The following is a 21,483-nucleotide window of genomic DNA, read 5'->3' on the forward strand; positions in this document are numbered from 1 at the left end:
TTTCCAACATAAACATTTGCACTAGCTAAATATCATTTGTCTTATTCATAATTTATTTGTCTTGGAGTTAATATCTACTGGAAAGTGACAAGGATCTTAGAAAAACACATTTAATTGCTTAATTTATTTACTCTGTAGGAAGTGCACATATGTTGCTTACCTTTTAGTTTCTAAGGCTAAACCACAGTTGCTGCAGCTCATTAATATCTACTCTGCCAGTACTGATCACTTTTTACTAACTTAAAAAAAATCCAACACGGAAAAGGCTATTTAATAATAGAATAGCTCACTTTTTAAAAGCTGTTCTCCCACTAGCACTGGACCACATGAATTGACAAGGATTTCCTTTGAATGTTTCTTCAGTTTAGCTTTGTGTTTCCTAACCACTTTCCAAAATAACACATCTGTGAATTTTTTAATAATGTGCAATGACTTGTTGCCTCACCTTTGTTGCTCAGCAGTTCCCACAGTAGGGATGTCTGTCTCGAATGCTTTCAATTTAGCAGTTACAAATATGGTGGAACTGTGTGCCATGTACTCCTCGAATATGCAATGCCCATGGTTGCTGTGTATAATTGTGCTTATTATGCATTGGACAATTCCAGGAGAGGCCACTAGCTAGTTTGTGTTTTGAATGGTAGTGAGATGTTCATGCACAGCAATCTCCAGTCACTTATTTTTTAATCGTTAAGTTTTTAGCTCTATAATTTGGAGTAGTCCTTCCTCTTTCCTTGAGGAATCTGTATTTGCAAATTCATCCACTCAGTATTTTTACTGTGTACGTTTAAGGTGTATAACCTGATGATTTGATATCTGCATACACTGTGAAGTAATCACCACACTCAAGGTAATTAACATTTCCATCCCCTCACCTAGTTACTTCTTGTGTATGATTGTGTGGTGAGATCACTTAGGATTTACCCTCTAAAGATAATTCAAGTACTTATGGTGACTAACATAACATAATAAAAAATTCTTATTAAAAAAAAAGTATGCTCTACAATATTGTTACCTAAAGTCACTATGCTATACCTGAGATCTACAGAACTTATTCTTGCATAACTAAAACTTTGTATCTCTTAACCAACATTTCCCCATTACCCCCTTACCCTAGGCCCTGGTAATCACCGTTTTTCTCTTTTTAACATTATTTGCAGCCTCAAAATCAATACTCACAGTTCTTGATCATTTGTGGACACGCACAGAATAACAAATGCTTTGAGTCCTCAAACACACGTTCCCTAAACAAGGCGACACTCTGCCTTCTTGTTTGAGCTCTCATACTCGAGTGTCCTTTCCATGGTCTATTTTGTGCCATGTTTTTGGTTTTTTTTTGCATTTTTGTACTTTTTGCTAGTGATTTTGTTGTTTAAACTGCCCCGCAAATGTAGTGTGTTGAAGTACTGTCTAGTGTTCCTGAGCACGAGAATGTCATGATGTGCCTTAGAGAGAAAATATGTTGTGTTAGGTTAGCTCGGTTCAGGCATGAGTTACAGTGCTAGTGGCCCTGAGTGGTAATTGACAATATGGTCCATTCAAAAAAAAAAAAAAAGAGAGAGAGAGAGAGAGAGAGCGAAAATTTTGCCAGTCTGTATGGGAAGCTGCTCTGGGAAGTAACTTCTAAAAACGTTGTTTGTGATGAAAGTATGAAAAAGATGGAAAAGTGGCTACATTTCTAGATTCATGAAATGATGACTGATTAGAAAATGTAATAGACAGTATTGTTCTGAAGCTAAAAGACAAGGAAATTCATGGGTGTGTTACCCTGCATCAGGAAATCATTGAAACCTTCTAAGTTACTATTTTATGATAAAGAAATACTTTATATAATTATTTTAAAGAACTTCATATTAAATAAGATGTATTTAAACAGGAAGAACATACATTAAACAAGGTTATGTATTAATCACTTGTGGAATGTGACCAGAAGCTCCCAGGAGTCTAACCCTGAATTTCCTCCAGAGACATTGGTTCGTATTTGCTTATTTAGGGCTCAGGGTGACTTTATAGAACAGAATTATCATGAATAATGACAATTGAATGTAATTATAGATTCACAGCAAGTTGCAAAGATAGTACAGAAAGGGCCTTCATGCAGTTTTCCCCCAATGGTTGCATCTTATATCTTATGTAACTAGAATATGATATCAAAACCAAGAGTTGACATTGGTACAATGTGTGTGTATATAGTTCTGTGTCATTTTTTATCACATGTATAGAGAAGGATGTTGAAGTCTCCCACTTTAACTGTGGATTTGTCTAATTCTCATTTAAATTTTATCATTTTTCACTTGGTGTTGCATGTAAGTGATGAATCACTAAATTCTACACCTGAAACTAATATTACACTGTATGTTAACTAACTGGAATTTCTTCTGCTTTTTTTTTTTTTTTTTTTTTTGCATGTACACATTTAAGATTGTCATATCTTCTTGGTGGATTAACCCTTTAAAAATTATGTAATAGCCCTCTTTCCATAGCATTTGTCTTTTATATGAAGTCTATTTTACCTGATATTAATGTAGCCACTCTTGCTTCTTTTGATTGTTGTTTGCATATTGTGTCTTTTACATCATTTTCTTTCAACCTACAAATCTCATTATATTTCAAGTGAGTTTCTACAGCCATCATATAGTTTAGTCATGATTTTTTTATCCACTCTGCCAACCACTGGCTTTTAATTTATATTTTTAGATTCTTTATACATAATGTAACTGTTGATATAAGGCTTACATTTGCCTTTTTTATTGTTATCATCTTTCTTTTTAAAAATATCACTGTTTTCTTTTTGCTGCATTATTGTAGGTCACTTAAACATTTTTTTTAGAATTCCATTTTAATTTATCTATAAAGTTTTTAAACATCTCTTTGTATATCTTTTCAAGTGACCAGTCCAGGAATAACATATATGTATGATATATATATATATAAAACTTATCAAAGCCTGCTGATGTCAACACTCTACCAGATGAATTGCAGTGTTGAAACATTACCTCTCTTTATATCTATTTACCCTCCCCCACTCTTAATAAAATATTGTCTATAAACATTGAGAAAAAATAAGATAAGATTATAATTTTTGCTTCAATTTCAAATATAATTTAGAAAACTGTAGAAAGGAAATTATTTTGTATTTACTAATTTCTTTTCTCTGTTCGTGGTAGTTCTTTGCTTCTGATGTTCATATTTTCTTTCTGTTATCACTTTATTTCTCTTTGGAGAACTTCATTTAGCCATTATTTCAGGTTACATGTACTTGTGAGAAATTCTCTTAGTTTTCCCACATCTTAGAAGGTCTTGATTTCTTCTTCATTTGTGTAGGATATAGAATCCCAGGTTCAGAGTTCTTTTTTTTTCATCACTTGAAAAATACTGTGTCACTTCTTAGGACATGTTCCTTCTGCTGAGAAATCCACTATCATTTCAAGTTTTTTCTCCTATAAGGAATGTATCATTTCTCTCTGGTTGTTTTCAAGATTATTATTTTTTTGTCTTTAATTTTCATAAGTTTGACTGTTTGTGTCTTGGTGTGAATTTTCTTGAGTGTAATTATTCTATTTGAGGTTTACTTATCTTCCTAAATTTCTAATTTTAGTTTATCCACCATATTTGATGCTTTCTCTATCATTATTTCCACAAATGCTTTTTCAACCATGTTGTCTTTTTCCTTATAAAAGGAGGAACTCCAGTGTCATGATTGCCAGACTTTTTGTTATAGTCCCATATGTCCTGGAGACTCTCTTCACTTTTTATTTTCCATTTCATTTTCTTGTCATTGTTCACATTGGGTAATATCCATTGTTAAGTTTTTAAGTTCACTGATTCTGTGTTCTCTCCATTCTGCTATTGAACCCATTCATTGGTTTTCCTATTGTATTACACACTAAGTTTCTCTTTGACTCTTTGTAATTTTTTTTTGTTTATTTGTTTCTTTGCTGAGAATTTCTATATTTAATTTTTTTTCCAGTGCATTTCATAAATGTTTGTTAAAGCATTTTTATGATTCACACCTTAAAATGATTGTCAGGTAATTCCAACATTTCTGCCATCTTGATGGTGGCAACTCTTGATTATCTTTTCTCATCCAGTTTGAGATCTTCTTTGTTCTAAGTATGATGAGGTTTTTTAAATTGAAATTTAGACATAAGACTCAGGATCTTATTTAAATTTTGTTTCAGCAGGCACATACCAAGAGTACAGGAGAACATATCTATCGATCTGTCTACCTGTCTGGCTAGGTAGCTATGGTAAAACACCTCTTCCTGTAGTGAAGTATGAACATTTTAGTATGTAATCAAATGTTCTTCTGTTACTTTTTTAAAAAGACCACATGTATTCTATCAAGCAAATGTACCAAAAATAATTTGTCTAAGTATTACTGTTTAAGAGTTTGAGTATTTACATTTCTGGTTATAAAAGCAGTGTTTTGGTATACAGCTTTGGTTTTGATTTTAAGATGGTATAATTCTACTCCATTCAGTCTCTCTCACAGATTCCATACACAAAATATAGAGCATCCAGTTAAGTTTTAATTTCAGATAAACAACATTTTTTTTTTTTTTAAGTAAAAGTGTGCTCCTTACAGTATTTTGGACAAACTCATTGTAACAAAATAGTTGTTTCTTTGAAATTAAAATTTAACTTGACACCCTATACTTTGTGTTTTTTAAATTATAACAATGCTGACTATCAAAACCAAAATAGAATATATGGAGTAACTGTCTGAGTGTTCTGAAAAGTAAATGGCAAAAGATAAATTAGGAAAGGAAACCAGAACACAAAGTACAAACAAAAGAGCAGTGCATTTTCTATGTATTTTTTTTCTCCCTTGTATCTTCCATTCTAGACTCAAAAGAAGCCCCTGAAGATTTCCTCACAAAAACAAACTCCCTGATGTGGTTCTTCCAAATTATTACAAGCATCTTAACTTTAAATGACTTTTAGATATGTTATTTTCTGCCTGATGACTCAAGACCACTATTTAATCAACATTCCCTTTAATATTTCTAAGAATTCTGTTAGAAACAACAGGGGATAGCCTTATTTTCTGAACCTCCCACTCGAAATACCTTTCAGCACTTCCAGATGTCTTCTTCATCCCGATTCTCATAGCTGTCACTCTGTCATTCCTTGGGGTGAGCAAATGTCACAGAGCTTCTGGGGTAGATAAATAAGATAGATTGGGCTGATTGCTTTCAGGCAGCCCCTCAAAAATTCTTTTAAAAATTAAAAAAAAAAAAAAGAACTAGACTCAATTATTTGAACTTAATTAAAACCCATGACCAGCACTAGCACTAGAACCTGAAAATAAATAACTCCTTACATTTTGCACCCCAGTCACCCTATTTGTCTCACCATAGTCCCACCCCTGCTGGAATACTTTGGCTTATGAGCCAGTCAGAAGACCTGTTAAGAGTAACTTTAAACCTATGACCCTTAATGATATAGGTCCCAACACTTGTAAAACAAACAAATAAGCAAGCAAAATATCACAGTTTCTTCCTTGGGTGTGATGTCATCATGTGTTCCTTCGAGATTGCACTCTGGGAGCCCCGCATGAATTTGTCTCCCTCTCCAAAACAAGGTGACATACACCTTAGGGGTTTTCATAAAAGACTTCCTGATTCTTAAGGAAACACTAACAGAAGACTCTGGATATCTCTCCAAAATGGTCCTTAAGAAAGTTCCTAGATAACTGAATCATCTACATCCACCCTGTAAGCAGTTTTCCCTACAAGAAGAGTGTTGAAGTTGATAAAGTGGTATGAAATATATCCTTGACTTCAGCTGTGTTTATCAATGGCATTACCTCAGCACTGAAAGTCATTCATATCAGGCTCAACTCGCTGGTCAGTGTTGTTATGAATGAGAGGATTTACCTTGTTTTCCTCTTTAAGGGCCAAAACAGTATGTGCAATAGCTAATACATACTACTGTACCTAGATTGATGCATCAGGCCAGGTAGAAAGGTCAATACAGAAATTTAAGAAAACTGTGATGTTTTATGGGCTTTGTTTACCTGGTTGGTTCAAAAACTCTGAGAAGCATGATTTAGGTCGATACTGAAGACTGGTATTAACCTGCTTTTGGAGTCCTCTTGATAGTAGCCTTAATTAAATACTGAATAAGGCCAATTAAATTACTCTGTACTTCACATTAATCAGAGTGACCAACAGAGGGATGTATCATGAGAAAACTTGACAGAAGCTGAGATATAATTGAAATGAGGGATGGCTATTTTTGGAAACAATTGTCTGTGGGTCTTTTGTGTTTTTATATTTTGTGAGCAGAGTTATTGTTTCAGAATATCTCTTTAAGAATGCTTGTATACTGAACAGCCTTGAAGACAAATACAGTGTATCTAACCAGAGCAGAAGACAGGTTTACTTGTTCCAGTATGCTAAAATAATATCTCCATCCTGGGAAGTATGCTTGTGGCTATTATAAAAATGTGAATTCCCCATCTCTCACTTTTTCAGCAACAGTGCAAACCCAGTGTGTGCACAGCATCCATCTGGGCTCTTCATGTAGCCTCTGTGGGATTTGAGAGGAAAGGGGAGCAGATGTGAATATAAAGTTCATGCTGCTTGCTGTGTCATGAGGCAAAATCTTGGACACTCCATCATCCTTGACATTGTGAAGAGTTTAGAATGTATCTTATAATCTCTAAAGCAACCAATGGGGGGAAAAAAAAACTATTCATAGTTATGGTTACAAAGTCAATAGATAAAATAGAATACTAAAAATATTTAAATAATCAAAATTGAAAGCTGGAAAGAGGAAACAGAACAACAAAAAAAGAGGACACACAGAAAACAAGTAATGAATGAGTGGGCAGATCTAAGTCCAAACATATTAATAATTAAATTAAATGTAAATGGTCTCTACAAACCAATTAAAAGATGGGGATTGTTTAGACAAATAAGAGAGAGCCAGCTCTAAGCTAGATATAAAAACCCCACTTTAAATATAATGATATAAATAGGTTAAGTGGGAAAAGATAGATAAACATATACCATGCAAACATTAAGCAAAAGAAAGCAGTAGGGGCCATATTTGTATCAAGCAATATAGACTTCATAGTAGTAGACTTTTCTGGGCATTGACAATAATAAAAAAGTTATTTTACTAAGAAGATACAATAACTTTATTATATATAAACCTAACAATAGAGGTACAAATTACATGAGGTAAAAAACTAGTAAAACTAAAGGAGAAAAGAGCAAATCCACAATTGTAGCAAGAAACTTCAATACTGTATTAAAAGCAATAGATTAGAAAAGTACATAGATAATCAGTAAGGATAGAGATTTGAGAAATATTATCAATTGATTTGAACTCATTGATATTTATATAACTCTATTATATCAAATAGAATACATAGTATTTTGAAGTGCATAATATTTGTGAAACAAACCTTAATGAATTATGCTCCCTGACCATAATGAAATTAAGTTAGAAATCAATACCAGGAAAACATATGGAATGTCTCACAATTAGTTGAAGGATCAACAAGACATATAAATAATACATTGGTAAAAGGAAAGTCTTAAGGAAAATTAGAAATAGTTCAAAGAGAACAAAATAAGGATACACATACCAAAATGTATGAGATGCAGCTAAAAGGATCTTGACGGGGCATTTATAACATTACATGCTTATATTAGAAAATAAGAAAGGTTTCATATCAGTAATATAAGCTCTACCTTCAGACACTAGAATAGAGAAGAGAAAAGCAAACCCAAAGCAAACAGGAAAAATATAAAAAATAAATAAATAAATAAATAAATAAATAGCAGAAATCAGTGAAATAGAAAATCACAAACAATGGAGGAAATCAATAAGCCTCTAAACTGGTTCGTTGAAAAGATTAATGAAATTGATAAACTCTAGCCAAGTTGAAAAACAATTAACAACAAGAGACAAAAGACATAAACTAATGTAGGAATGAAAGAAAGATATCTATACAGTTCACACAGATATGAAAAGGGATATTACATAGAGGAATATAAAGTAGTAGAATACTATGAACAACTCCATGTGCATAAATTCAACAACTTCAATGTAATGGACCATAAATTTCTTGAAAGCCAGTAACTATCAAAACTCACACAAGAATAACCAGATAACCTGAATAGTGCCATCTCTATAAAGAAATTTATTTCATGATTAAATACCTTCTGAAAAAGAAAATCTGATGCCCTGATGGCAAATTCTATCAAATATTTTTTAAGTCAATAGCAATTGCATATAATCACTTTTGAAAATAAATGGTAAATAAATTCTTCACAAATCCTTTAATGAGGCCAGCATTACCCTGATACCAAAGTCATCCAAAGTCATTAAAGGAAAGAAAACTACTGACTAATATCCTTTATAAACATAGGAACTAAATCCCTAATAACATATTAACAAACTGAATCCAGAAATACATGAAATCAATTGTCTCCAAATAGGGATTATCTAGAATATTAAGCCAGTTTCCCATTTCAAAATCGATCAATGTAATTCACTGTTTTAATAGACTAAATAATAATTTTAAAAAACATGGCCCTATCAACTGATGCAGAAGTATTTAACAAAATTCAACATCTAAGATAACCTAGGAAGAGAAAGAAATTTCTGAACCTGATGAATGGCATTAGCAAAAACCTACAGATAGCATCCTAGGGTGCAAGACTAAATGTTTTTACCATAGGATCATGATCAAGGCAGGGATTTATACTCTCAGTATTATTCAATATAGTTCTTAAAGTCCTGGTGAGTGTAATAAGGAAAAAAAATTACAGTTTGTAAAGGAAGAAATAAAACTGTTTCTATTTGCAGATACAATTCTTAATTGAAATTCAAGAAATCTACCCAAGAGCTCCTAAAACTAGTAAGTTTTGAGTCCCTAAAATTAATGAGTGAGTTTAGCAAGGCCAAGCTGCCAAGTACAATTATATTTCTTTAAAAAAAAAAAAAAAGATTTTATTTATTTGAAAGAGAAAGAGATCAAGAGAGGGAGCACAAAGGGTGGGGGAAAGGGGTAGAGGGAAAGGGAGAAGCTGACTCCCCACTGAGCAGAAAGCCCAGTGATGTGGGACTTAATCCCAGGAGCCTGAGATCATGACCTGAGCCAAAGGCAGATGCTTAACTGAGTCACCCAGGCACCCGCGATCATATTTCTAATTGCTACTAATCAATGATTAGAAATACTTTTTTAAAAATATTTTCAATTGCTCCAGCAAAATGAAGTTTGTAGATATAAGTCTTACAAATATGTGCATGATTTGTATGCTGATAAGTAAAAATCCTGAAAAAGGAACAAAGGAAGACCAAAATAATTGGAAAGGCATGTATCATAAATTAGAAGTCTCAACATCCTTAAGATGTTAATTTTACCTAAATTGATATGTACATTAAATGCAATTCCTGAAAAAAATCCCAGCAAGTTTTTATAGACATTTTAAAAATTTTTGAAGAGGGAAAAGACATAAAATAGCCAAACCAATTTTGGAAAAGAAAAAAATTATAGGACTCATACTACCTGATACAAGATTTACAATAAAGCTATTGTAGTAAAGAAAATGTGGTATTAGCAAAAGGACAGACATATAGATGTAGAACAGATTCTAGAAATAGGCCTAAACAGATATGGTCAATAGATTATCAACAAAAGTGAAAAGGCAATCAATGAAAAAAGGATAGTTTTTTTTTAAGCAAATGAGCACACTTAGAGATTTTCATGTTTCTTTTTAAGTGAATCTTGACCTATACCTCACATCCTACTCAAAATGATCATATATTGAATTCTAAAATGTATAACTATAAAACTTCAGTGAGAAAAACATGAGAATATTTGTGTAACCTTGGGTTAGACAAAGAGTTTTTAGATGTGGTACCAAATGCATGATCTATAAATGAATAAAATGATAATTAGGACTTCATCAAAATTAAAAATGTTTGCTATACCAAATGTATCCTTAAGAAAATCTCAAGACAAACAACAGACTAGGAGGAAATATTTGCAAGTCAGATATCAAGCAAGGTAATTCTATCTAGAATATGTAAAGAATTCTGAAAACTCATCAATAGTAAACAACTCAATTTCAAAATATATGTAAAGGTGCAGCAACAAAGCAGGTATACAGGATGGCAAATAAGCAGACAACAAGATGCTCAGCCTAAGCAGTCAGTGGGGAAATGAAAAATGGTACCATCAATGAGATCCCGCAGCACACCTCTTAGAACGGTGACACGCACGCGCACACAGAGTTAGCATTACTGACAAGACGTAGAGCATCAGCAACATTCATCACTGTTTTAATACAAATGCAACAAAGTTAACAGTTAGGCAATTTCTTATAAAACTGGGCATAGAGTTGCCTTACTATTTTGCAATTCTAGTTTTTAAGCAATTTCTAGTTTTTTTACCTCAGGGAAGTAAAAATTTATGCACATGTAAAAACTTGTCTATGAATGTTTATGCAACTTTATTCATAATAACCAAAAATGGGAATCAGCCAATATGTCCTTAAATGGGACATACAGTTACTTATCCATATGGTGAAATGCTACACATTAATAAAAGAGAACAAACTTCAGGTAAACGCTACATGGATGAATCTCAAAAGTATGCTGACTGAGTCAAGTCTCAAATAGTTATGTAGTATATTGGCCTATCGGTATTATATCCCAGAAAAGGCAAATCTATAAGGAAAAGAACAGATCGGTGGTTTCCAGGGGTTAGTGGTGGTGAGAGGGTTTGACTACAGAGGAACAGCATGAGGTTTTCTAAGGGGTGACAGAACCACTTCAAATCCTGTAAATATCCACGGTGCTTACACAGATTGATAGATGAGCCAAAGCCCAGACTGTGCATCAAAAGAAAAAAGTTAATTTTACTGTGCATTATTTTTTTTTTTAAAAGAACAGAGATCCCCTTTCTCCACATCCTCTCCAACATTTGTTATTTCCTGCCTTGTCAATTTCTGCCATTGTTGGTGGGAATGCAAGTTGGTACAGCCACTTTGGAAAACAGTGTGGAGGTCCCTTAAAAAGTTAAAAATTGAGCTACCCTATGATCTAGCAATTGCACTACTGGGTATTTACCCCAAAGATACAGACGTAGTGAAGAGAAGGGCCATATGCACCCCAATGTTCATAGCAGCATTGCCCACAATAGCTAAATCATGGAAGGAGCCAAGATGCCCTTCAATAGATGACTGGATTAAGAAGATGTGGTTCATATATACAATGGAATATTACTCAGCCATCAAAAGAATGGGCAGATTTCTCAACACTTGCTGCAACATGGACGGGATTGAAGGAGATAATGCTAAGCAAAATAAGTCAAGCAGAGAAAGACAATTATATGGTTTCACTCATTTATGGAACATAGAAGTAGGAAGATCGGTAGGAGAAGAAAGGGAAGAAGAAAGGGGGGGTAAACAGAAGGGGGAGTGAGCCATGACAGACTATGGACTCTGGGAAACAAACTGAGGGTTTCAGAGAGGAGGGGGGGTGGGGGAATGGGATAGGCTGGTGATGGGTATTAAGGAGGGCACATATTGCATGGTGCACTGAGTGTTATACGCAAGTAATGAATCATGGAACTGTACATAAAAAACCAGGGATGTACTGTATGGTGACTAACATAATATAATAAAAAATATTATAAAAAATAAAAATATAAGAACAGAGAAAAAACTTAAATAGCAGAAAGTTAAAAAATAATTACTGCTCAATTAAGTGGGTTATTTTTTATGTTTCTTTGGAATAAACCTCTGTAATGGATCCATTATATCAAAAATTATTCCTTGACACTTGCCTTATTCCTTCAATTCTTCCTTCTTCTTTTCTTCCTTTCTTCAATCCTTTCTTTATTCTTTGTTTTCTTTCAGTTTCAACTAACACTAGTAACACTGTCTTTATACCAGTAGGCCTAGTGTTCCTGGGAAGGACTTAAAAGGGAGAAGACAAATACATGGGTTAGTGTTGTTGGAGAGGCAAGAAAACATTAACATCAATGTTAACAAAGTCAGTAAAATGATGTAAGTAAATATAAATTTTAAAGTTAATAAAAATAAGTTTTTATTAAGTAAAAACAAGAATGATAAAGTAAGAAAATGCTCTTGGAAACTGTATATAAAATAATGAAATGTTGCCTCCACTATTCTTTTCCTTTATAAAAATACACATGCTGCAATTAATCAAATATTTAGTAAGCACCTGCTATGTGTCAGAAAATATTCAAAGCACTAGGTTGTAGTATATCTATCAGTTCATGCTATTTGGGCCAATAGGTTCTCATGAAAGAGAAGACAAAAAATTAACAAATACAAATAGCAAAACTAATTTTAAATTGTGATTTGTTTTAAAGAAAACAATCTAAAATAATATAATAAGGAGTTGCGGTGAGGGTATAAATAAAGTGTAGTATAAATGAGGTGGTCAGGAGGGCCTATCTGTCAAGAAAGAGAGCGTGTATGGAGAGGGAAAGATCATTTCAGTCAGCGAGAATAGAAGAGCAGGAGTTAAGTATGAAGATTTCAGAATATTAGCTAATAAAAATATTAGTGGGAAAGTTGCTTCAAGGAATTTGCTTTAGGAAAAATAAAGCAACAGTTTATTAGAAAGAGAAAATAACATATTAATATATTTAGCGACACGAGTTAAGATTTGGCAGTTTTTGCATTTCAAATTATAAAATCCATTATCCTGCAAGAAAGAAAAGCAGGATTTGTTTGGATGTTGATGGTATGTTTTGATGACTAAGCAGCATTCCCTACATTCTCTTTTTTCTGTAATATTTATCCCTGGCTAAGGAAGAGTTGGCAAGTTCTCCAGGGCTTCTCTCTCTTCTTTGGCCCTAAGAAAACCTTGATCACTTTTGAAGTAATAGTAGTTGTAATCCTTTATTTTCTTATCTGCAGGAAGTCTTTATTGCTCATCTTTCCCACTATTTAAAATTATATATTTAAGATCTTAGGAAAAACAAATATCCATGGCTCAGCTTGCACAGACCTATAAAATTATTTTTTAATGACTTGGCAGTGCCAAAATTGAATGAGTGAGCATTTAAAAAGCTACACTGTGTGATATTTTCTTTAATAGAATTTCATTTTAAGACTAATGATCTGAGTTTTATCATTTATATTGATCCTAACAGGTGTCGGTAAGAAAATTAAGGCAAGACTGTACACACTACACTGAGCCCAACCTGGTTCATTTTTCTGGCTTTCATTTTTTAAGCCTTTTCAGTTTTTATGTTTCATCTGTCGTTTTTTCACTTAGACTTGGAGACATCTGGAAAACTGCTTTACAGACAGAGCAACTGGATTTTAATTTGTAGGAAAACAGGAGGAGAGGAGGGGAAGACAATAGTAGGGCATTTAGCTAAGTCCTAGAACTTCTATCACGGTGTTATCAAGGCTGATATTCCTGCTACATTAGAAAGCGTAAAGAATCTTCCTTTTTTCAGATGCTCCTTTAGTGAAACTGAACCAGCTAGAAATAAATTCTGTAAAGAAAGGAGTAAATTATATACAGGAAATTACAAAGAATTGCATAGTCACAATCATATAATCATGGGTGTATTGTTCATTTTCCAAACCACATTTTCAAATTATTACAAAAAAATTCAGATTTCATGCAGTTTTAAATGTACTTAATAAGAAAAGAAAAATATAAAGGTTAAGTTGATAAGAAAATGTTGCTCTGAATATCTTATTTTCTCATCTACCAAGTTTTGCATACTAAATGTATAACCCTGGATTTGCATAAAAGTATTCCATTTCGGTTACTTAAAAGCAAAATAAATAAAGCAACCAATAAGCAAACTGTTCCCTAAAACAAGATAATATATACCCTCCTAAATATCACTAGTTGTTTTTTTTTTTCTTTTTTTTTTTTAAGTTAGAAGCTTTATTATCTGGTAATCACAAATCAATGATTATTATTTAGTATGATAAAAATCCCAACATACTTTAGAATATGTTTAAATAATATAGTTTTAAGTAAAATTGTGTTGTATAATTTTAGGAAAAAATAGAATTACTGAAAATAATATTTCAGTAGATAGTCTCAATATTTCTGCTTATTCCTTTTATTGTCATTTACTTAAAAATGTTTTATTTAAATAACCTATTGAATAGTTTATCTAATAATTGCCTAAGATTAACCCAACTTACTATAGTGCTAACTTTCAAAAGTTCAAAAATTTTTGTGCTCTTGAAATTTTTTAAGTATCCAGTTCTGAATTTCAGTGCCTTCTATACCACAAAAGAAATGACATTTTGTTAGTAAACAACCATTGGCTCAAAGGTATGGCAGTGGAAAAATACACATATTTGCATGAAATACTTTGAAAAGGATAAAAAGTGAGGAAATGCAATGACTACAAATCTTCTTATTGATTTTTAATAATCCCCCTGCCATGTGAAGTCTTTAAAAAAAGTGACTAAAATTTCAAAAATTACAATAATCACAGGTATTATAATGCTATATTGCTGTACTTTGTAACAATTTGTTCATGTTTTGAAGCTGCTTTAATTTTTACTTTTCTTTATTAACTGAAAATGTAGTTAATTCTGAAATATAATTTATCTCATATTGCTTATTAGAAATTATTCTTTAAAATAAGATTTTCTCAACATTACAAACAAAACAAGCAAAGCATTCTTATTGTACTTACCTTGGAAGTCCAAATCTTTAACAGCTTTAGGACCCATGGATATAGTAGTTAGCAAATAGACAAGATTCATACTGTCACGGAGCATATGGTTTAGTGTTTGAGATTATGTTAAACTAGGCATAATTACAAAAGTGTCATAACAAACCATGATAAAGGTTATGTAGGAAAAAAAGTGGTAAGTGCTTTGGGGAAATGTAGTAGAAAAACATAATTTAGACTAGGAAGATGTTGCATAAGACCTTATTGAGAAAGTGACATTTATAATTCAATATGGACATTGAGTAGAAATTAACCTTTATCAAAGCAGAAGCAAGAAGGCAGAGGGAGAGAACACCCCAAGCAGAGAATACAGCCTCTGGAAGGACCCTGAGTCATGAAAGTGCTTGAAGAATTGGAGGTCAGAACACAGACCAGATGGCTGGAAAGATTTGAGTGAGGGAGAGAGTTGGACAAGATGAAGCCATAGAGGTGGGCAGGGGCCAAGAGCACCTTTATAGATCACATTAAGGTAAGTGAATTGACACGATTTGGTGATGGTTTCTTTATGTTTGAGTAGTAGAAAGGGAAGTCCTGAGATTTAAACTAATACATCAGACTTGAATAGAAACATAGAAGGATGGAAGTATCATTAATGAGAGAAGAAATCACTCCAGTGTAGGGGAAAAGCAAGAATTTATTTTTGAACAGATTATTATATTATATTATATTATATTATATTATATTATATTATATTATATTATAGATGTTTCTAAGAAGGGGGTGTTGAGAGACAGGATAAACTCATTTGGAACTCAGATGACTCTGAATGAGATATATTACATTTACTGCTTATAAATATTTGAAGCATTGGAAATGAGTGAAAAGTCCTAGGGCCAGAGTGTTGGGTAACTAGAATTGAGAACGGGAATCTTAATATTTAGAGGTAGAGTGTAGATGAAAAAGCCTTCAAAGGAAATTGAAAAAAAGCAGTTAGAGGGATGGGAGAAAGTTGTGATACAATGAACCTCAAAGGAAATGAGTATTTCTTGAACTTGTTCTCTTTCAACAGCCATAGCCATCATTTAATTTTTCTTAGAAAATGGACATTCTCAATGCATCTCAGCCCAGATACCTTTTCTATCTATTAGGAGTTGTACTCATTAGAGGACTCTAGAGGCTTGGCGGGGGGATCTGGGCCTTAGAGGCAGACAGCAGGAGCGTTGGCAAAAAGAGGGCTCTCTGCCAAACAGGACAAGCCCCCCTCCTCCTCGCCCGCTTCTCAGACTATTGCATCTACTTTCAACAACTACCAGGCAAATGCAGTCACTTAAACTAAGCAGTGGACAGAATAGTAAGCCAGCATATGCTATGGGGTGCTGAGGCAGCCAGAATTCCCCTTGACCTTCCCTAGAGTGCAATGTTTTTAGTCATTAGATCAAAAGCTGCACCGGAAAGGTAGGCAAATTCAGATGCATCCACTTCATAATTCCGTTACCTCCACCATTGTCCAAATGCCATTTTATGAAACAAACCATCAAAATAGACTCTGAATCGCTCCCCATCCCCTCCCCACTTCTACCCCATTCCTCTCCCTTCCATTCCCACATAGGACCCAGAGTTATCTATATAAAATATCAACCAGAATGTATAACTCCCCTACTAACAACCCATCAGTGGCTTCTGTTCACACTACTTACTTTGGCCTGTAAATCTTAGCCCTGACAGGCTCCTGCCTTCTCCCCAGCAAGTCTCATACCATGTTCCATCTTTCTTCCTCTACAGCATCGCTCTGGTCCTCTGTCGGTGCTGGAAAACACCAAGTCCTTTCCACCTGGGAGGCTTTGAGCATAATATTTCCTGAAATAGATTTCCCACCATTGCTTTTCTGGTAGATTCTTTCTTATCTTTACTTCCCTTCAAAATGTCAGTTTCTCTGAAAGGTCTTTACAGATAACCCATTGATTTCTAAAGCAGTATCATATTTATTTCTTTCATTTAGTGCTTTACCTGTTCATTGCCTGTCTCACTTACTAAAATGTAAGTTCTGTTAAGTGTAAGGAGCCAGTCTTTTTCATAATATATCCTCAGCAGACAGAATAATCATAGGAAGGAGTAGATGCTCAAAGTTATTTGTCCAATGAATGGATGAATAAATGAAAGGATGAAATAAACTAAGGATTAAATATTTTCTTTGATTCACTGGCACATATAACCCACAATTATGAATTTAGCATACATAATGATTAAAATGTCAGGAAATATGTTGTGATTTGTCATTAAACCTACAGAAAAATCATAGGCAGTTTTTTTAAAAATCATAGTGGCGTATACCCTCCAATCGTAGGTAGTAGTTTTTACAAGCATAAAACATGTTCTGACTAATGAATACTTGTTCATCAAAAATGATCAACATATTTAGAATCGTTTGTCTTTTTTATGATCTATTTTTTTCTTACTGGCTAATCGACTCTACCAAAGTGTTCAAGCAAGTTTCTATTAATAAAAACAAAGAAAATTTGAGTTTTGAGTTATTTAATAAACATTTTTAAATGTGCTACAATTTGGATTTAATTCAAGTTCCAGTGTTAACTATCGATGTAACATTTCCCCAGCTATGTTGAATCTGTATAAAATGTGTGCCTTTGCGCATTGTAGGTAGTCAGTGATTTGTCTGGAATTATTTACGCATGCTTATATAAAGGTAGATTCAGTATTTTTAAGAAAATAGTTGATGCAACCCCATAGATTGGAACTGAAGTTTCCTTACTTCATTTGTTAGATATGAAACATTGGAAAGTTGTTTAACATAATTATAGCTTAGTTTCCACTTGTGTAAGGTGGATCTAATAATAATACCCACCCAAAAAGGTGGTCATGATGATTAAATAAAATATCACATACAAACACCTAAACTGGGGAACAGGGGTTTTGTACACATTTGGTGGGTATTGTTACTGTTATCATCATTCAAAAGCAAATCAAGTGAAGTTGCAATGGAAATCTTCCAGAACCAATATCTGATGGCAAATAAATGCTTTTTTGTGCATACAGTGTTGGTTCAATGTTAATAACTGAGTTTAAGACAAAAATACAAAGAGAAATTAAAGCTGAGACTCTTAAAATTTTTAACATTTTATGTATTAAAAACCCTAGAGAGTAGGAAAATTGTGTAAAAGAAAAACATTTTTACATGTAAAAATTACATAGATTGATGTGATAATAGCACTACCTCTAATAATTTCATTAAGGTTATCACATCTGGAAAGTTTATTTTTATTCTCTCGTAGCCACTTATTTAATGAAGTGCTTTCTTTATTAATGTATTCATGCCAATTAGATTTAAAATCTCTACTTTTTCCTTAACTACTGTTTCATGAATCGATAGATTTATTTGGAGCAAAAATGTGTTTGGGGCTCCTGGCTGGCTCAGTTGGTAGAACATGCGACTCTTGATCTCAAGGTTGTAGGTTCAAGCCCCACATTAGATATAGAGCTTACTTAAAAATAATTTTTTTAAATGTTTGGCTACTCTTTCAAAAGTGAAATTTTAACCCCAAAATAATCTATTTTTGTTTATCTAAAATATATCATTTGTGAGTTTTAAAAAATGACTCTTTTATTTCCAGGAATACTATATAAAGATCACAAGGTTATTGTCTAAAAATTGTGTGCAGTCTTGAATTATATTAATAATTATGCAGACATATTTATGCATGTGAATATATATACATATGTATATATAATTATATCAGTGATTAAGTTAATTCTTCCTTATTATAAAAATGAGTATTTAGCAACATTTCTTGAGCTTTGAAATACCCTCAGCACTTACACAGAACAAAATATCTTAGAACAGAAATCAACTAACTGTAATTTTAAAATGTTTGAATAATATATGGAGCATAGCTATATGATGTGAATGCCAAACACTGCAAAAGAAATGTCTTCATGTAGTCATTAAGGCATATAAAATATGCATTTACAACTTTTTAAATATTTATTTTGAATGTAATGTATGTCTTGTAGAATTTTGCTGCCATTTTATAAAGCATAGAATTGAAAGAATAAAAATAAGTTTTTATGGAGAATTCACTTGAAATTCTTGGATAGAAAGTAATCTTGGGCCAATTTTCATAGTAAAATTTAAATCTTATTTTAATTATGTTAATTGTGCATAGGTATGTATAATATGTATGCATATGTATAGTGTGCACCTTACTATTGTAAAAGATAAATTGTGATTCTCATTATTGCCATTGTTTTCTCAGGAGTTTTGAATATGTTTATGATGCAACAGTAATCAAAGTAGGCACACTTATTGGCCACTATAGGAAAAAAACAAATCAATTGCTGTGCAATTCTAAGCACTTTTCCATTAAAGAAATTGCTAGTTACATCAAATGGAGGTCATATCACATACAGCTACACTCAGCAATCTCTTTATAAAGCCACCCTATGATATTAGGTGCTGTGAGGAATAGAGTGGCAAAGGAAGTTATTTGTTAACAAATGTTTTGTTCTTGTTATTGTTGTTGTTAACAAATGTTTTAAACAGACTAATACTATTAGTGTAAGTGTGTTTGAATATATTTTACTTATGTATATGAATATCCAGTGATCTGACTTCCCCTAGGAGCTCTGAGTTGAAGTAGTTAGGTGTACTTTCACTCAATATATCAAACAAAATTTATAAAAGTAACTTTCCATCTACTGATAAATAGGTGAAATTATACTCTGCCTCGTATGTTTTCGTTCCTTAAAAACATTGTTTGGGATTCTCTTTTTTGCTGGAAGTATTTGAAGCTACTTTAGTTGCATCAAATATGAAGTGACTAACATTTAACTCATTCAAATAAATTATAAAAATGCCTTCACTATAAAAATGGTAAATTGTTAATTGATTGAATCCAAGTCAAAACTACAAAATCCATACTTTACGAGTTATTCACATTTCTTTGCATTTTGGTTAAGGCATAGGTTACTCTTTAAAAAGTATACTTAGTAACTAGGGCCATTCTGTGGTTATTTTTGAAGGGTTCATTTTATGATAGTAACATGTATTTATAAAATTGGATTTTAATGAAATCTGTTCTAATCAGTTTTAGTCATAGATTCATTACATGTATCACATATCACATAATGGATACTCAATAAATAATAATTATAAACATAACTGGTTAGCATGTATGTTCTATTGGTCATCTCTTTATTTCTATTTCTATTTCTATTTATTTATATTTATATTTCTATATAAAATGAGTAATGCAACCTTCTTGCCATAAACTGTTCTTTTTTGCCATAATATTTACTGCATCATGAGGTACTATGTAATTGACTTACTCATTATTTTTATTGCTTATTATTCATCCCTTCTCCACCAAAAGGAAAATTCCATGAAGGCAGAGATTTTTATATGCATTGTTCACTGGCATATGCTAAGTATCTAGAACAGAGCATAGACTATAATAGATACAAAATCAATATTGGTTAAATGAATACCTGAATGAAATAATGTAAGTGGCTTTATTTTGACAAAGCTTTCAGATCTTCATGAAATAAATGAATTTTTAGAAATGCTGTTATTTTAATATTTGATATAAATAGAAAAACAAAACAGACTAATATTGTTGTAGAAAAATTAAAATGTCTTCATTATCTACCTTTAAAAATAGCACCAGAGGACTATGATAACCTATTTATTTCAAATTTTCCCAGAACCTTTACTTAACTGACAGAAAATAAATAAAAATAACAATAATGGCAATAATAACAATCATAGCAACAGTAGTAATAAAATATGAACCCATATAGATAAAGAAAACAGGAGAAAAATAGCAGGTAGGGATGGCTACATTTTGGAGATAACACCTGTGGATACAAAAGTGAGAAAGCTGAGAACTAAGTGCCTACAGCACAGACTTCTCATGCAGTTCTCCCGGCAGAAAGTTCTGAGTGAGGAAGTGCCTCAGAAAATAGATGGCTGAAGAAACCAGAATCTTCCACACATATTCCTGACTTTATACTTCCAGGTAACTAACCCTCTAATGTCTGATGCCTGGAAGCTTTTATCCTGGAAAACTACTCCTGTCCTAGAAGAAGTGGTCTCCAAGACACTAGGCCAGGTGGAGTAACATACAGAAATCAGAGAAATTCTGTGTACTGGTTGAAGACACCCTACTATTTATCTCTTACCGCTTGGTTCCTATAAGGATGGCAACTGTCTTATACCCCTCAGAAAGAAATTGGAAGATTGTTCTATGAGTAGATTGAAACATTCAAGAGAAAAAATTTGTAGTTAATATTTGTGAGTTGTCCCTCAAAGTGAATGGACCAGCCTACAGTTAATACTTACAATTCCTTCAGGAGTTAAAAAGTATGAAGCAGATATACATACTGGAAGGATAAGATGGATAAAATTTTGTATGGGGTGCCTGGGTGGCTCAGTCGTTAAGTGTCTGCCTTCGGCTCAGATTATGATCCCAAGGTCCTGGGATCAAGCCCCGCATCGGGCTCCCTGCTCATCAGTAAGCCTGCTTCTCCCTCTCCCATTCCCCCTGCTTGTGTTCCCTCTCTTGCTGTCTCTCTCTCTCTCTGTCAAATTAAATAAATAAAATATTTTTTAAAAATTGTAAGTATTAGGTTGAAATAAAATGTTTCAGAAGAATACATATAATTTACATATATTTTTCTTACATAAAACAGTAATACATATTTGAAGAGGCTACCTACGATATGGTTCTCACTGTATGACATTCTGGAAGAGGCAAGCCTATGGAAACAAGTATAAAGATCTAGATAATCATGTGCCAGTACAGGTTTATTGACTA

At 32.8% G+C, this 21,483-nt stretch overlaps 1 pseudogene; it reads right to left on the reverse strand.

Moving 5' to 3' along the window:
- Nucleotides 1–14,714, reverse strand: part of LOC148110052 (small ribosomal subunit protein uS10 pseudogene) — a 36,400-nt pseudogene extending 21,686 nt beyond the window's left edge.
- Between the last annotated feature and the right edge of the window lie 6,769 nt (nt 14,715–21,483).

The sequence above is a fragment of the Ursus americanus genome, chromosome 5 (assembly GCF_024610735.1).
Source record: "Ursus americanus isolate L20-20 chromosome 5, mUrsAme1.1.p, whole genome shotgun sequence".
Lineage (NCBI taxonomy): Eukaryota > Metazoa > Chordata > Mammalia > Carnivora > Ursidae > Ursus > Ursus americanus.